Below are 19,589 nucleotides of genomic sequence, written 5' to 3'. Positions count from 1 at the left end.
ATAGCCAATTTTATTTTATTTCTCAATAGCCCATGTAATTCAGTATTACAGCATGAACCGAGATCGTTTATGCTGATACTAATATGTCTTTTGCTATTATAAGCGTTACACTGACCAAAGAAAGACTGTTATATGTTCCATTCTAGTCACCGATAAAGGGAACTCATTTCCAGACCTTTCTTTGGCTGCTTTCTGAATTAATCTTCGCCACAGACTTTGTGAAGTCTGTGGCAACCTTAGTTGAAGTAGAACGTTAGTTAGTTAGTGAAGTGCAAATTATTGCTTCGCTTCAGAAATTGGTGTTGTTAACAAAATATTAAATATTTTACCCAAGAATCTATGAATAGTCTGTCAGGTAGCGTCGTAAAATATGGACTGTTCCACGTAATGCTGTTTTTTGTAGATCATATGGGGATGATGTTTAATTGCTGTCGGATGGCCTCTTGGAAATCGCATTAAGCGCACTGATAACTATTGGGATGACTTTTATGTATTTAAGCTACAGCTGGCCAACTTCGATTGCCAGATCTCGATATTTAGTAATTTTTTTCCAGTTCTTTGTTGTTAATGTTGTTATCACCGGGCACTGCGACATCAATAATCCAAACTTGTCGCTGTTCGATAATTGTGATGTCAGGTCTATTGTGTTCCAGATGCCGATCAGTATGTATTCTAAAGTCCCAGAGAATTTTTGCTGTTTCGTTTTCCAATACCATTGTCACGCCTACTGTATTTATTATTATTATTACGTGACACCACCACGGAGTTCAAAGACTCAAAACAATAATAGTTTTGAAGTAATCTCTCTTACGTTTTGCATTCCAGAGCAGTTAGCGGCCAGAAGTTGCGCAAACATCAAGTATAATATAAATTGCGTTTCCTAGGAGATCGCAAAGTTATTACAGGAGCTAATTTTTTGTTTGCTTATGAAAGAGTAAAATATGGATAGAAAGGAAAATATATTTCTTGTTAAATATGGCAAGAAATGAAAGTAAAAAAAATCCAAGATATTTTATTGAACTATAAGAGGCAATTACAAAATAAATAAAATAAAATAAATTTCATGGGAAATTATTTTTAGTTTTGCGTGAATACCTAACTTTTAACGATTACTGACTTATTAAGTTTTTCATTTATTATTATTATTTTTTAATGGAAAACTGAAATCCCACCTATTCCATTCCTTCAATTACACAGTGGCGAATCATCTCCACAAGGTCTCATAGCAAGGCTGGTTTCAGCAGTGTGCTTTGGTTTGAAATACCGGCCATCAAATCTCCTCTACGAGCCGAAGAACTTTTATCAAGATATTTTCAATTATAGGTGAAGTAACCGTAAGGGCAAGTTCTTTCATCCCGAAAACTAAGGTTTTTTTTAATCTTTTAAAGAAGCCAAATCACTTAGCTTCTTTGAAATCTGATTTGAAATCTTCATAGATATTAAGCCTAAAATGCAAAAGAAATGGGGAAATGCACTCTAAAATTGCACTCTTGGATTTGTCAATACAACATTACATTTTTAAGGCTTCTGTAAGGCTTAACAGCAGGTGACGGAAACAATAATGTTTACTAAACATGTTTTTACTCTTGCCCTAGCGACAAAAATAACACAGGATAGTATTTTGATATATAATAAATAATTATTATAAATTCAAATTTGAATATCACAATGTAATTATATAAATTATATCAGCAGTTCCTTATATCCATCTTCAAAAGGTGTGTAGGATACTACGACAGTATTACGTAAATTTATGTTTCCATTATTACTAGCTTTCTATGAAGAATTTGCTTCTAAATTAATGTCACTTGCCAGGTCTCCAATGTTGTTTGATATAAATATGTCATAGAATAAAACGCACTTTTGTTATCCTAGGGGGAATTTGTAGCTTAAGGATCCAAGTCACTACAGTGTGACTTATAGCCTTCTAAACGAAATTCCTGATTGCACGTTTGCCAGTGTTACACAGCTCAATAATCCAATTTTCCACGTTCTGTCTTTTACTACTAGTTTTTGTAGTTACCAATAGATGGCGACATTGAGTCGCTTTTCAAACTTCAAACGATCTATAAGTAGTGATGCCTACCTTAGAAAGGGCAACTTATCTGCACTTACATTTATTTTTTTATTTATTTATTAGCAAAAGTGATCTTTTTTCTATCTTTTATAAACACAAACTCATAATTTGAAGGGTGTGAAAACTCGAGTGTATTCTCTCCTAGTTACATATTCGTTCCTGTATTTCAAAATAAATTACAATTGTGGTTTGAGTCTCAAGTAGTTTGTTTCATTTAGTTCTTTAAATACTATGCGATTCCATAATTTGATTATTACACATAAATAATAATTGGGGTCTTAAAAATCTGATGTTCACTCCGAGAAATGAAACAGTTCCTATAATTAATTAGAAATTCGTAAAACTCCTCATTCTGCTCAAATCATTATTTAAATAATGTAACCCTGTTAAAAAACGTTTAATTTCTTCAAAAATTTCTTTCTTTTCCATTATGGAAAAAGTCAACGGCGTTTTTCTGCTAATAGCTAAACGAACAATCTAACATTTGCAAATCACTTATTGTTTACATTTAACGCATGGATTTTGCTCGCCGTCTTTTTTTCTTTCCTTCCTTCTTTCCAGTTTCTATCTATGGACTTGGGAAAAGAAATATTTTCTCTTCGGATGAATGACACCAGATGGGTCTGTATACTTTTGTGTCCTCGGGCTTCTGATATTGTCCGCCATATTGATGATTTGGAGTACTCAGACTTGATTTAATTGTGATCCATATATTGAAATAAATTATAAAGTAATACCAAATATTATTTACTCTAAATGCACTTACGTCGCGTGGTTTGAAGAATTAAAATTATCGTAAGTGTTAATCTTATTAAATAATTAAGAAAATTTAAACTGCTTTTTATATATATTTGTTTATTAATCATAAGCAGTCGATGATAAAATGGTCAATGTCATTTGGTAAGTGTTTATCAAATTTCTATCAGTTGAAATTTCAAATATGAATCGTGCTGAACGTTAGGTGAAGTTTGTTATAGGTTTGTTAGACCACGTGTTAATCGTGAAATGCGTGTCATTTCTATTAAAAATAAAGATTCGTAAAAACAAGTTATAACTGATGGAAATTAATTGAACAAAATAGTTATTTAAAATGACGAGAAAATTTTATATATTTCATATGTACACTTTAACTTAAAAAATAAAAAAAAAAGTTTGTTTATTTCAGAAATACCACAAATGAGAAAACGTGCTTTTCCTACGATTCGAAATTCCATTAAACACATACATATATATATATTTATATATATGAGAATGGTATTTTATTAGATTTCATCTAGTAATTAATTTTCGTCTTCATAATGAATTTTATAAATTATTTTAAAAATTCTGAATCATTAATTGAAAATTGATGGATGGGATTAAAGGAATGTTTTGAAATCAGTTATTGTGTGAAGAATGACTAATGAACACAATGTTTGCACAAAACGACTCCGCAGTTTCTATTTTCAAACTTCACACGATCACTGATGACATTAAAGAGTTTGCTTATTTCTCAGCATGTAAGATTCTGATATATATAATAAAAGTATGTTTGGAGCAGGTTTGAACTACAAAACTTTTTCGGCATCAGAATCTTGCGACATTCCAAATAATATTATAATTGACATTAATCCAAATATTGCATTCATTTTTTTCCTTTCTGAATCTCTGTCTCTCTCTCTCTCTCTTCGCTTTAGTCTTATATTTAATTAGTTCCTTTAGTAGGCTTTTATTAAGAACTACATTTTTATTAATAAAATAATAGCAAATGATTTTCCAAACAGGATCAGAATGATGAACTATTTAGTTTAATAATAAATGGAAGCATTGTTGGGGGGGGGGTAAAGTTAAAAGACTGCAGAAAAGTCAAACTTCAAATTTCATTAAAAAGAAGAAAAAAAGTATTTCAGCCATATAACATAATAATAGTAAATTTGGAAAGTTTCATTTTACATACCAAGATTCCCTGATCAATCACTTTGAAAAACTTTTAAGTTTCAAAATATTTGACCATTAAAGAATAATGGATTTTTGCTACCCTTAGCTTTATATTAACAAACTGAAACCCTATAGGCATTTCTTTCAACAATTATAGAAAGAAATCTTGAACATGAACAAAAAATAAATGCATATTATTATTATTATTATCTGAGACCTCCAGGGAGTCAAGGACTCATCGAGGGAGGCTATAAATCACCCAAACCAGCTATCATACCTTCCCTTAAATTCATTCACACTAGATGCACTCACTACCTCTAAGAGAAAATTATTCCATTCATTCACTGCTCTGTGGGAGAAAAACCTAGCTCTTACCCCTTTCTTGACTGCAAATAAATTTAACTTCCACAGATGCCCCTGTGTTCTCTCCCCACCTTCCATATAACGAAAAATTTCATAAGTTGATATCCTATAACACCCATTCAAAAGTTTATAGACCTCGATCATATCATCCCTCTTTCTTTTGTTAACCAGTGTCTGCAATCCACATACTCACAATCTGCCCTCATAATCTAAATCCCATAATCCAGATATAATATTTGTAACTCTTCTTTGCACCCTTTCCACAGCTTCTTTATTCCCTTGAAGCCTGGGAGACCAAATCTGCACACAATAATTCAGGTGTGGTCTTATCAAAGCCTTGTAAAGTTGTTTGTTTATTTTTTCCACCGGAGAAAAGTAGATAGATTTAGTGAAGGGAGAAATAGGACTAAATGTAAAAGTGTTTACAGTAGGTATTTTGAAGTAAAGAAACCTAACTTCCCTCCCCCTCTCTTGTTTACTGTTCTCTAAAAAAAGAATCCACTTCTGAAAAATTAAACTGCAAGAAAAGTAAACTGGTATTTTTAAAGATTAAAAAATAAATAAGAGCAATGAAAGTTAGTGACCTAGGTAAAAGTCACAGAAAAGGATCCTTCGGTTATGGGCAGAATTCACAGCATAATGAGTTCACTTGTAGATTATTGTGGTGGTGGTTGTGGCATTGGTGTGTGTGTGTGTGTGTGTGTGTGCATACATCTATATATATATATATATATATATATCAGGATGTATAAATTGTACTGTATTCTGAGCACATGCATACAGGCACACCAAACAAGAAAGCAAATACAAACTTGGTGTGAAAGGCAGGATCCTACAGTGATCAAAGGTTAAAGATCATAGATATGAAAATTCTATAATTAGAGAAGTGAATAGATGGCATTAGTGGTAAAATCACATTTAAAAAAAAAAAAAAAAAAGCTTAGAGATCAGAGATAAGAAAAGAAAATTTAAGAAAAATTGGGGAAGTAAACAGATGATATCAGTAACAGAATTACATTAAAACATAGATATTAGGAGGGGATGTAATGTTAACTAGCTTTCTTCCAACTGCACTATGGAGGAGTTAAATATTATTATAATATATATATTATTGACTATGTTATTGTTTTTAGTGATATCTTCACATTGGTTCAAGAATCCAGAATATACAAGAACTTACAAGAGAATTAGCACCTCCTCTGACCATGCTGTTTAATTTAAGCCTCAGCTCTGGTAGATTTACATACCAAGATTCTAAAGTTCCAATAGAATGGAAAGAAGGGAAAATAATTCCACTGCCTAAAGGAGGCTCCAGGATAGAAGTAGCATATTATAGGCCAATCAATATATCAGGAGCGGCGGTTAAGGTTCTGGAGAAACTGATAAAAATTAGAATTCAGGACTGTGTGGACAGAAACATGTTACTTTATAAGGGACAACATGCTTAGTGAAGGATAGGTCTTGCCTTAGTAACATTGGAGTTGGATAAAGGAAATCTTTACTCATTGATACTGCTGGACTTTGCAAAGGCATTCGACAGGATGTTGCTCTATAGCACAATTGGATGAATGACCATACCTTGCGCCCTTCGATTGGAAAAGATCTAAGTTCGATTCTCATTGTGACAAGAGGAATCTTTATGGGTTTTTTTTTTTTTCTCAATTGAAGGTGAGTTAGTCAATCTCATATAGCAGTAGCAAGGTTTTTTTCTCCCAGAAACTCAAGTTTTTCATCCCACATACAGGCAAATCGGCCTTCAGGACACACACACAATTTACAAACAAAAACTACTAGTGGTGGTAAATACTAGTAAATGGGCTTTCAGTTTAACATGGCTAAGTGTAAGGATGCACTTCAGGAGGTTGAGATCACAATGTTGTGTACTATATTAATGGAATTGAACTGCAAGCAGTTGACGAGACAAGGAACTTGGGGATTATTGTGGACAGAGAACTTAAGTTTAGATGACATATTGCAAAGGTGGCCAAAAGAGCTCATCAGATTACATGATCATTGAAGAACACACTGACAAGCAGGGATAAGGAAGTTATTGTTCCACTTTATAAGGCATTAATAAGGCCACATCTGGACTATTGCACACAGATCTGGTCATCTAGATTCCTTGGTGATGAAGAAGTGATGGAGAGGATCCAGAGGCAAGTGACAAAGATTGTTGCATGTGTGGAATGTTTCATGGGAGGAAAGATTGAAAGGTCTGTGGACTCCAAAAACCAGCTGATAGGCATAAAAGAGAAGATATGATAGAAGCATATAAGTTATTAAAGGGGTTTTATAGGATTGATACTAATGACTTTTTTTCTGCACAGTGCAGGAAGGGAGAGAACAAGGGGATCATCCCTGGATGACCCTTGTGTAAGAATGTGGTTAGGACTAGATTTTCTGCTTGGAGAGTGGTGAACGTGTGGAATGCATTGCCAGAGGTGTCTGCACGGTTAGCCTAGTGGCTTTGCACTTTGCAACATATGTCTGGGGAAGGAGTGGCCTAGGTTCGATTCCCATCAGTGACGGGAGGAGCTTAAGGATCTTCCTCATCCATAGCCAAGTTAACCAGTCTTGGGCATGGACAGCAGGGTTTTTACACCAGTTTATCTGGGGGTTTTCATCCTGCAAGCAAGCAAACCGGCCCCATAAATGCACACGGATCTCATCTCATCTTCCTTTCCCTCTTTTACCTTGCGGTGTCGAGGGTCCATTGATCATTGGACCTCACTCCGTTTACAGGATAAGGTGGTCAGCCTTATGCCCCGGTGTATCCTATAGCTTGTAGTGTTAAGTTCTCAAGGCCAGTTTGCCTGCTTTGCGGGATGAAAAACCCCAGAATAAACTGGGGAAAAAACCCTGCTGTCCACGCCCAAGACTGGCTAACTTGGCTATGGCTGAGGAAGATCCTTGAGCTCCTCACGTCACCGACGGGAATTGAACCTAGGACACTCCTTCCCCAGGCATATGGTTGCAAAGCGCATAGCCACTAGGCTAACCGCGCGGACCCGGATTTGCACATGGATCTACAGTCATAAATACTTAACCCCCCCATAAGGGGGGGGGGGCTCAACTCGGCCTAATAGGGATGGGTGAGAAAAGGTAGAAAACTCCATACAAATAAATAAATTGCTGTAGTTGTGAGTGCTTCATCTGTGAATAAGTTTAAGAAGTATGATAGGTATTGTGTGAATAATGGTTAGTGTGTCAGTATGTGTGTCTCCCACAGTGCATCTTCTGACTATGGAAACACCATAATAATAATAAAAACGTTAATAATACAGAAGTTTGAAATACCCAGTGATTACCATAAAGTTTTGAGCAGGATAAAAATGAATATCATAATTAAAAGAAAAATATATAAGAAGGTTTTTAAAAGATCAGAATTGAACATCTTTCAGAAGTGGACCTTACTCAAATATTCAAATGCTACTGGAGAAAAATATGAAAGTTTACAAACAAGAAAGAACCAAAGTTTACAGAATTGATGGCAGAATCTTCTCACTTTCTTGCAAGGAACTATAAGAAAAGCCAGCAGGTGCTCTGAGAATAGTGAGAATATGACATAATTCAGCTCATTCATTTACTTAACTCTTTATTAGTCGCATGCAGTCTATTTCACCCCAGTCATCACTCAAGTTTGATTTCTGACAAAACCAATGACTGATTTTTGTTGCATTTCGAGTAGCTGCCACCATGCCGAATCAGTTCACATCTGGCTATCAGTGCAATCAGTTGTGGAGAAAGGAGTGATTTCTGACGTTCTATCCCCAAACGACTAATTATGTAACAAAAGGTATGACTAATTAAGGGTTAAGAGTTTTATAAACGTTTCAAAATACCCTCTTATTCTTCATATATCAGCCTATAGGTAGAAGATGAATTTGATCACAAAATTTAACTTACCCATGGTACTAATGTATCGTTCTCGTTCTTTTACAACCTTACTTGAGTGAGGGCATGATTTTTTTTTTTTTTTAAATCGATTACAAAATTGAACTTACTTTAATCTTTCCTATAAGGCCTTATCAGCCAACTCTTCTTACTTTATGACCCTTATGCTATTAGAGTACTCGAGGGCCATGGGGTCTTTTCATTTCTGGCCTTACAACTATGCCCTCTGTATAAACCTTACTATATTTCTTCTGTAATCTACTCTTTCCCCTTCAGTATACACTATTCCTCCTATTGGTTTAAATTCGGAAGAAGGCTTGTTCAGAAGCCTTAAAGTAGCAGCCCTACCACTGAACTATTCCATCGTCAGGCTAGTCCCCTGACATGGAGAACATAATCCTACTTGTAAGCTGACAGAAAAAGATAATCGGATTGAATCTATGGGAAACGACCCTGGAATGGAAAAGGGAAAACGAAAATGGAAAGGACAAAATATAATACACATAGCAAACTGGAATGTAAGAGGAATAGCATATAAAGAAATAGAATTAGACCAGTTACTAAATGAAAGAAATTTTAAAATAGCAGTAATCACTGAAACAAAAAAGAAATTAAAAGGAACTATGAGAACTGAAAATTGTAATGTGATATACAGTGGAGTCGACAGAGACCAAAGAGCACAAGCAGGAGTCATGATTTGGATTCATAACTCCCTTTCAAAACAGTTAAAACATTATAAATTATGGAATGAAAGAATAATAGAAGCTAGAATAAAAATAGATAGAGGCTATTTAACAATAATTGGTTTATATGCCCCAGAAGAAGGAAGAGAACAGGATAATATTGATTTTTATAATCAGCTACAAAACATATATAATAAAATAAATAATTTTATTTTATTATATATGTTTTGTATTATATATATTTTAGTTTATTATATAAATCTCCTGCTAAAATAATTAATTTTAGCAGGAGACTTAAATGCAAGAATTGGAAACACGAAAATTAATAATAATATAGGAATACATGGAGAACACACTCTAAACAGAAATGGTAAAAAATTGATTGACTTTGTAGTTTATAATAACCTAAAAATAATGAATTCCTTCTATAAACGTAAAGACATACATAAATATACTTGGGCAGCAAGAGGATGGAAATCAATATTAGATTACTTCATATTAAATGAAAAGACATCAAAATTTTCACTAGATGTTAGAGTTCACAGAAGATATGAAATAAGCAGTGACCACTTCCTTGTTGAAATAAAATTAAGATTACCACCTAAATGGCTACAAGTAAGAACAGAAAGAAAAATTGAAACATTTGCTTATAAAACTATACTATTGAATGACACAAATGTACAAGGCTATATGAACAAAGAATTAACCAATATCTAGATAAAATAAAACAAAATGAAGAAATAGAAATAGAATGGCTTAATATAAAAACGATACTAAATGCAGCAGCAAATGAAAGCTTAGGAAAGACCAAAAAATTCAATGAAAGAAAAAAACTGAAGATCTGGGATGATACAATCAAAGAAATAATTATAAAGAAAAAAGAAGCCTATCACAAATGGTTAAGCAGTAAAAGATTAGAAGATGAAATAGAATATAAAAGAATAAGAGCCATAGCTAAAAGAGAAGTCAGAAAAAGACATAGAGAATCATGGAATAAATTTGTTTCTAATTTAGAACATGATTTATATAAAATAAGACCCAATGTATATAAGATTTTGAAACACCTAAATGCAGTTACCAAAGAAAACATAAAATTAAACACTGAATTAAAATTAGAAGAATTTCTAAATTACTACTCAGAACTGTGGACAGACAAACATTTTAAAAAAGATAACTGGCAAACAATTAACGAAAATGAAAAGGAAATAACTGAAGAAGAATTAGAAATCAGCCTGAAAGAAACAAGAAACGGAAAATCACCTAGAGAAGATAAGCTAGGTTCAGAACTATATAAATACGCAGGAACAAGATTCAAAAAAAGACTCTTATTATTTTTAAATAAAATTTACTCAACTGGTATCCCCCCCAATAGAATGGAAAAAAGCAATTGTGATTCCTATCTTAAAGAAAGGTAATAGAGATGACCCTAAAAACTATAGAGGCATCAGTATACTAAATTCTTGTTACAAAATATATAGCAGAATCTTAAATAACAAACTAATGAAATATTCCGAAAACTTTATTCTAGAGGTACAGAACGGATTTAGAAAAGGACGATCATGTATAGACCCAGCCTTTTGCCTAAAATTAATAGTAGAGAAAAGAAGAGAATATAATTTGGAAACACATATTGCATTTATTGACTTTGAAAAAGCATTTGACAAAGTTAAAAGAAACATATTATTTAACATATTAAAAGAAAGACAAATACCAAATAATATCCTAAAAGCTATCACAAGTATATATGAAAATAATCAAATACAAATTAGATTAAATCACGAGTTATCATATACAAGAGAGATAAACCAAGGGATCCGACAGGGATGTCCCCTCTCAGCAACTCTTTTTAATATCTACTTAAATGAAATAATAATAAAATGGAGTAAAAATCTACACCAAGGAATCAAACTTTCACCTACAGTTAACTTAAACACTCTCCTCTTTGCAGATGACCAAATAATAATTACAAATTCTGAAGATAACTTACAGAAAGCTATTTTAAATCTAAATGAGATATCCAAAGATTATGGTATGATAATATCAACAGAAAAATCAAAAACTATGGCCTTTAAAGGACAAGATCCGGCAAGAACAAAAATAGTAATAGATAACAAGATCTTAGAACAGGTGAATTCATTTAACTACCTAGGATGTATGATCACATATGAAAATGAAAAAGATATAAACGTAAAAATTGCAAAATATTTAAAAATAACAGGTGTAATTAACTCTATATTTAAACCAAACCTAGTTCAAAAACAAACCAGGCTAAAAGTATACAATACATTAGCCTTACCTGTCTTAATGTATGGAAGCGAAATCTGGACAATAAAACAAAAAGACAAACAAAGATTAACAACAGCAGAAATGAAGTTTGTGAGAAAAACTGCAAAGTATACCCTATTTGATCACAAAAGAAACGAAGATATTATGAAAGAATTAAACCAAGAACCAGTAATAGAAAAAATTAAAAAATATAAACATAAATGGATGGAACACGTTCAAAGAATGAAAACAGAAAGATTACCAAAACAAGTCTTAAAGTACAAGCAATTAGGAAAAAGAAAACCAGGATGTCCTCATAAACGATTCAACGATGACTTCTAAGGCCGGAACAGGCCATGCTAGGCCTAAATCCTTGATGCGTATGATGATGATGATGACAAAATTGAACCTTTCTTCAGGGAAGTTTTTCACTTGGCTGTGCTACTAATTATATATTGGGTTTTATCCTTTATCCAAGTGTAAGCAAACAAAGTTTGCACCTGAAATACTTTCAGGACTGGGGCAACTCATGGTAAAAGGTGGTATAAGTTCTCTTCACTTGCCTTAGTATTTCCCATAATGCAAAGCACATCTCTTGCGGACATGTATAATGCTATGCATTAAGGGAAGGGGCCACTCCCCAGACCGGTTTCCCTGTTTAAGTGTGGGGTTACCTCTCCAAAAACTCGTGAGATCCCCCCCCCCCCCAGATCACCCAACAATGAGTGACCCAAAGGATCATTTAATTCAGTGGTTGTTACCCTCAGTAACAGGCTCATCCCATTACTGAGAAGAACTCTTAGCATTGGCTCTACTCAGTGGCAGACCCACCCCCCAACACCGAGCAGAACCACTTATATCTCATCTGAGGGGCAACAGCCGAGCCTCAGATAACTTCATGGACTACAGCATTGCCATTCGTTGCCCCTCTACCTGGGTAACAGCAACAGCTGAGCCTCAGAACTTGATTGGCTACAGTATTGCCATCCATCACCCAAGCTTCCAACCAGTATCAACCTTTATTGAGGTCTCATCAGTGGGAGCCAGACCCAGAGGTGGTGATACTAAGTTTGACAATTGACATTAATGTCTTTAGGGGTGAAGCAAGATGCTTTTCATATTCCCCGCTGTCTGTTGCGGCTACAGTGAGGGTAGAATTTATGAGCAGTTTGCTCGCCCAGGATGGGCATGGAGATTATGCATCACCTTCAGGAAGTTAAAATGGTTTTTGGTCTTTTATATTTGAATATATCCGTTGGCTCGTATGCTACAGCTTGCTGAACTAGATCATTGGGGTGTATGGACATCTTTAGGAAGAACTTAGTTGTTAAGGATTGTAGGAAAGAGAAGACGTAAGGAATATTTGTATCTCGATGAAGTTGATTGTTTCTAACATACCATGGGGCATTCAAAATCATTCTTAAGCACTTGTTTTGTGCTTGTTGTAGTTTGAGAATGTGGTATTAGAGGTGTGGCTCCAGGCTGAAGAGGCATAGGTGATTATAGGACAAATCATCATCTGGTATAACTGCAATTTGATTCTGTTGCTTAGCTTGCCATTTCTATTAAACAGCAAGCTAAGCAAGTCAAGCATCACACCCAGGTATTTTGTTTCTGCTGCCAGGGAATTTTAGTATTGAATAGTAATACGTCTCCTACAGGAGATTTTGGCCTTTTCGTGAAGAGACTTAACCTTTTTGGGGATTTACTTCCAATCTCCATTTGGAAAACCATCCCTCCAACTTTAGAAGGTTTTCTTGAAGTTTTCTGGTAATGAAGTGTGGTCGGAGAGATCTGGTTAATATTGCTGTATCATCTGCATATAGAGCCATGATGGATGACATTGGATTGTGCAGGATATCTGACATGTATATAGAAAATAGCAATGGAGCCACTAGGGATCCCTGTGGCACTCCGACCAAGATATAGCACTGAGATAAAGTAGAACCATTGATCTTGACTTGGATGGATCTGTTATGTAAATATGATCTGACTAGATGTACCATTTTTAGTGAGATACCGGCTGAGATAAGTTTGTGTAGCAGTCCAAAGTGCCATATTTTGTCAAATGCTTTTGATAGATCTAGAAAAACAGCTCCTGTGCACTGGTGCCAGTTATAGCTGGTGATAATATATTCCACAATTCTGTGGATTTGTAGGGTAGTACTATGGTGCTGCCGAAAGCCAAACTACTCTTTGGGAAGGATGTTTAGTTTATTTACTGAAGCTTGAAGTCGTAAGAGGATGACCTTTTCTGCAAGCTTACCCAAGTTGGAGATGAGGCTAATTGGACGATAATTGTGGGGGAGATGCGGGTCCTTACCTGGTTTATGAATTGAGATTATATCAGCCTGTTTCCAGATGGAAGGAAAATAGTGAAACCTTAAGATGGCATTAATGATTATAGTCAGGTGCACTACAGCTCTACGGGGCAGCAGTTTGATCACTCTATTTGAGATACAGTCTGGCTCAGGAGCTTTTTGTTCTTTAATTTTTTAATAATATCATCTGCATATAGGGTGCAATATGGTCAGCACTGGTATCAGGGAGTGTCTGACCTGTCTGTGGATTTTATATAAATGATTGAAATCTAAGTTGTCATATGAAGATTTGCACTGCTCCTCCAGATTCTTTGCTATGGCTTCTGCCTTGTCTACATCTGTGTGAACAAGGCCCTGGTCAGAGAATATGGGGGGGGGATCTGTTTTTATTTCTGATGTTTCTCAGTGGCCCCCGGAATTAGGTGAGATAGAGGCTAACTTTTCATCCCAAACTTGGTCTCTATGAGTTTTGAGTGCATCTCTCACTGCCCCATTCAATCTATTAAGAACTGTTTTTGTCCTGAGGTGTGCAAGTGTTGTGGAATCTCTTTCTAGCTCTGTTTTATTCTCTGATTAGGTCCATAATATCTTCAGGCAAACAACCAGGCTTGGGAACAGATTTGTAGGAGGTGGCTACCATTATAACGGATTTAATTTGATGGATGAGGCTTGTAACTGCAGATTCCACATCTTCTTCTTCTGTACATATATGAGGAACAGGTCCAATATGATCCCTAAGTACTTTTGACAATCTCTCCCACGATATGCATGAGTGAGAGGGAGGAGATAGGTATTCTTGTTCTCCCAGTTGTAGTAGAATTGGGTTGTGATCCGATGATAGCTCGTTCAGTGATTTTAGGCTGTTCTGAAGTTTAATATCTTGCAGGATAGCTATATCCAAGATGTCAGCAGTGCCAGACGTACTGAGATAAGTTGGTTCGGCAGGGCCTGCCACAACAGCATAGTTTGATCCTATGTAGTTGGAAAGGATGCAGCCATTTTTGTTGATGGTTCTACAAGGTAGGGTGTTTGGAGTTTAAATCCCCAGCAATAATGATGGATTCTCTGACTCCTAAAATGGCATTTAGATCAAAGTGCAGTAGAATTTTTAAGGGTGGGTTGTAAGCTGAGTAGATTTTCAATCTGCCAGCGGAGCTAGTGAATACTTCCACGCCTGTAATCTCAAGGTCAGCGGTTGGTGGGTTGTTTACAGAATGGTGTTTGATATAGTTTTTAATGAAGATGGTGGTGCTGCCACCTCTGCAGTTTAATCTGTCATTTCTGTATAAGAGATAACCCCATATTTTAGGGTTGTCAGAGGGTCTTAGATGTGTCTCACTGATTAGTATAATATCTGGTTGATATCTGTAGGTGAAATCTTGGAGCTCCAGAATTTTGTTTCTTAGGCCATTTGCATTCCATGCAATGATCTGAAGAGAGGCTGGAATAAGTTTGTTTTTATTCATTTATGATTGCTGTCTGGATGGCCTGTGTTTTGCATAGAAATCTTTTAGTGGAGGTTGCTGAAGGGGTTAGACAGGCTGAAGTCTTGTAGCATATTTGCTAGAGAGGCTGTAATAAGCTGTCAGGTTTGTAGGTGCTTTTGGCTGATTTTGTTCTGATGTTGATTTATTTGTGCAGACCACATCAGCATAACTTCTTGTTTGCCTTCCACTGTCTTTGAAGGTCACCGACTGTTGCTGCTGAGTCTCTGGTGTTCTTTTACTAGAGGAAGAGGATGGTTTAGCTGTCCCCATCTGTCTGTTCTTTGGGTGCTGAATACATCCCTTGTAGTTAGCAGGATGAGGGCCACCGCATTTGGCACATTTAGCCAAGGTGGTTTTTGGCTTTGTGCAGGTGTTAGTGGGGTGGTTCTTAGCACATTTCAGGCATTTGTACTCTGCCTTGCCGAGTCTTTGAGCACGGCCAAATTTTTGGCACCTGTGGCATTGACCAGAAGATGCCCTTTTCCGGAGTGGCTCTGGGGTGATCTGGAGTCCACAGACTGTTAAGTCATAAATATTTTTATAGGCTTTATGGATCTCCACTAACACTAGAGGCATAGGGGGGGTTTTGTCCGCTCTAGTCATTCTGCTGATCTTAATAGGTGGCAGGTCCTGGTGGTGGAGGTTGGCCTCTATGTCATCTGTAGTTATATCCTCTGTGACACCCTGGAGGACCACCTTCAGATTCTTCTCTGAGTCGAGAGAGAGGGTATGATATTGAATATTGCTCGAGTCTAGCTCTTTTGTCAGTTTCCTGTAGTCTGTCACAGTAGCCGGCTGGATCTTGATACCATCATCCATGTTCTTGGCCAAGAGATACTGTATCTTAAGTGTGTCCATCTTTTCTTATCCCGGAGGACGATCAGTGGCACCCTCTCTTTCAGGGAGGCCGAGGGATTGGAACTGGGATTACCTTCTTCCATACCGAAATTTATGGAAGGTTCTGCGGTTTTGCACACACAGACCTCTTCAAAGTCTGGGGGAAACTGCAACTGAGTAATAAGCTCCTCACTTATATCTTCTGTGACTGCAGAGGGTGGGAATGTATCAGAAAGCTTAACTTTTCCCAGCCAATTATCACTTGGCAGTTTACCCAGTCGGAGGAATTCATTATAAACCTCCTCGAAAATGGTCTCATTCAGAGGTTTTGCCATGGTAAAGATACGTTCGAGCAAATTACAATAATCCTGTGGACTTTAGAAAATCCACTTGCAAATCCCGTACACACACACACACACACACACTGGTGTCTACCAGCAGAATGATAAGATATAATTTAGTATGCCCTGTAAATAGGCTTAGTAGATGGTTTCCAATGAAACTAAAGATTTTGAAAGTAAAGTATTTACTCACCTAAAACTTATAAAAACTTTGATTAGTCAAAATGCTTTATCAACACATGCTAACATAATTCTCATCACTAAAGCATAAATCGCTAAAAACATTATCAATCAAATTCGCAATTTACCATCAATAATACACGAAACTAACATGTGAGCCACCATCTTCTGATACTAAGGTGGAAGTAATGGATAAGTCATATTTACCTATACAAGTTGCCAAAGGGTGTCACACCCTATTATTAAAATTCCCTGGATTAGAGATAAGTTTATGGAAGTTTTTTCACTTGGCTATGCTACTAATTATATATTGGGTTTTATCCTTTATCCAAGTGTAAGCAAACAAAGTTTGCGCCTGAAGTATCACCACCTCTGTATCTGGCTCCCACTGATGAGACCTCAATAAACATCAAAACCTATCTGGGTAGTGGCTTCTGCCCTTAATGCATAGCATTATACATGTCCGCAAGGAGATGTGCTTTGCATTATGGAAAGTACTAATGCAAGTGATAAAAACTTATACCACCTTTACCACGAGGTATTCTTGTTCTCCCAGTTGTAGTAGAATTGGGTTGTGATCCGATGATAGCTCGTTCAGTGATTTTAGGCTGTTCTGAAGTTTAATATCTTGCAGGATAGCTATATCCAAGATGTCAGCAGTGCCAGACGTACTGAGATAAGTTGGTTATACATAAGTTGGTTATAGCATTATACATGTCCGCAAGGAGATGTGCTTTGCATTATGGAAAGTACTAATGCAAGTGATAAAAACTTATACCACCTTTACCACGAGGTATTCTTGTTCTCCCAGTTGTAGTAGAATTGGGTTGTGATCCGATGATAGCTCGTTCAGTGATTTTAGGCTGTTCTGAAGTTTAATATCTTGCAGGATAGCTATATCCAAGATGTCAGCAGTGCCAGTCCTGAAAGTACTTCAGGCGCAAACTTTGTTTGCTTACACTTGGATAAAGGATAAAACCCAATATATAATTTGAACCTTTCTTCATTAGTGTAGCCAGACTGCAATCTGATTACTTCATTTTGCAATTTTTTTCAGGATATTATTTATCTTTTTTAACAGAGATGAACTTCAAAGTTGAATATGGACTTATTCTGAACGAGGTCTAACCATTGTTTTATTCATTGTGTAATGATCTCTTTGTATTTGCTAGTATTTCTCTTTGTATTTCCAGAAAATTAATTTTAAAAACAAAGGAATCAATTTTCATGTTTGACTTTCTTACTGCACCTTTAGAAAATTTTATCTTCTTCATCTTTCATTGTTTTGTCTACATTCTGATAATAGGCCACCTTTAGATTTGGGTTACATAAACAACTTGATATTTTTAAGCTGTCAAATTTTACTTGCCTTTTCTTGACACCATTTAAATTGTCCAGGAGCACTAGCCCTTGCTCATCATTGTTAACCATCCTTAGTGCTTTAATTTATCATTTTGCAGATTTAGATATTAAACTTGTAATTCCATTGATAATGTAACTGTATCATTGATAAAAGTTAAGAAACATTTCACCCAGCACTGAACTCTGTGGAACCTGCTAGTTATAGTTGACCAGTCAGAGGCACAAGTGTTGTACCATTCTCTTCCAGTACTACCATTAAGGTTAACCATCATTCTGACTGCTTCAGTGCCTCTACAAACACTTCTTAATAATATTAAATTCACATTATCTTTGTCCAATTTGTTTCCCTTATAAAAAAAATGAATTCCATACTTTTTTATTTCTTACTTCTCATAACACATATTCTAGAATAGAACATTGTGATCACTACCTGCAAGTAGTTCTGTAATGAGATTAGTTACATCATATGCAGGTGGTCCCCGGGTTACGGATGACCCGACTTATGCCGTTCCGTACTTACAAACGGGCTCCTCATAAGGATAATTAAATTAATAATATGGGAACTAGTTTCTTTCGTGCATGTAAACAAACCCGCACTTCGCCGCATTATTAACACGTTCGCTGCCACGCTACTTTCGCATGGTCTGTTCCCCTACGCCGAGCAGTTTTACTTCTTCAAGGTCAGTACGATAATCTCGTTACCGGAGGTAAACGTCCTACGAGTATACTCGTAGTTGGCTTGTACAGAGCATATACGGTCTATGAGAATACACAGTTTTGATGCTAGCCCCACAAGCCAAGGATTTTCACTTCTTCAAGGTCACTACAATAATCTCGTTCCCGGCGGTAAGCATCATACGAGTATACTCGTAGCTGGCTTGTGAAGCAGGTTTACTCACTACGAGTATACTCGTAGTTGGCAGCGAACGTGTTAAAGCAGCTCTTCCCATTATTTGTAAATCAAATTTAAGAGTCTGGGTCACACTTGCCATATTTGAAGATTGGATCTTGAGCTGTTTTATTCCTGCTATGGAACGGTATTGTTCATAAAAGATAGTGGATAGTAGCATTACCCTTTAAAATTCTGCTTGTAGTAGACGGTTCTCCTGGATATTCAACATCTTTAGATGACCTTCACCCTAATATAAAGGTCGTATTTTTACCATCCAACACTGCATCATTACTACAGCCAATGGACCAGGGAATTATTTCTGCATTTAAGGCTTATGATGTACATTCCCGCAAGCATTCTGGGCTACGGAAGATGATGTGATGACCTTGAGAGAGAGAGAGAGTTCTGAAAGAATTATAATATCCATGATGCCATCAAAAACATTGCTGATTCTTGGGAGGAAGTGAAGCAATCAACAGTGAAAGGGGTGTGGAACAAACTCTGCCCTCAATTCTGTGATGATTTTCAAGGCTTCACAGAAGACATCACTGAAGCCAGAAAAGCTGTGATGGATAGTGGCATTGCCTTGCAATTGGACATCAATGAAAATGATGTCATTGACTTACTAGAGTCCCATTCACAAGAATTAACCAATGAAGACCTTATGGAGATAGAAAAGCAGCTGATAGAAACAAAAGAACACGAAGAATCAGAAGATCCAGAGCCAAGAAAGTTTACGACAAAAGAATTAGCTGAAGCCTTTCATCTCGTTGAAGCAGCATTTGCTAACCAAGATCCTAACATTCAGCAGTTTACAAAGGTTTACTGTGCAGTTAGTGAGAACATTAGCTGCTACAAGGCCATTTATGATGAAAAAAAGAAAACGGTTATGCAAACAACCCTAGATACCTTTTTCAAGAAACCAACTTCAGTGGTAAGCTCCCCTCCTCCAGAAACAGAATCAAATCCT

The 19,589-nt window shown here is 36.1% G+C and overlaps 1 protein-coding gene across 2 annotated transcripts in view; it reads left to right on the top strand.

Moving 5' to 3' along the window:
- The first annotated feature begins 2,752 nt into the window (after positions 1-2,752).
- LOC150100318 (uncharacterized) overlaps positions 2,753-19,589 on the top strand; it is a 97,412-nt gene continuing 80,575 nt past the window's right edge. Inside the window, exon 1 of one of the 2 annotated variants that reach the window (XM_090402745.1) lies at positions 2,753-2,872. The gene's annotated coding sequence lies outside the window, so the exon portion shown is untranslated. Of the gene's footprint in view, positions 2,978-19,589 lie in introns of both variants that reach the window. The other variant, XM_090402744.1, reaches the window with a different exon arrangement.

Source organism: Typopeltis vanoorti, chromosome 13 (assembly GCF_054136105.1).
Source record: "Typopeltis vanoorti isolate ZY-2024b chromosome 13, IOZ_Tvanoo_1.0, whole genome shotgun sequence".
Lineage (NCBI taxonomy): Eukaryota > Metazoa > Arthropoda > Arachnida > Uropygi > Thelyphonidae > Typopeltis > Typopeltis vanoorti.
This window is presented reverse-complemented; position numbering and strand designations above follow the sequence as displayed.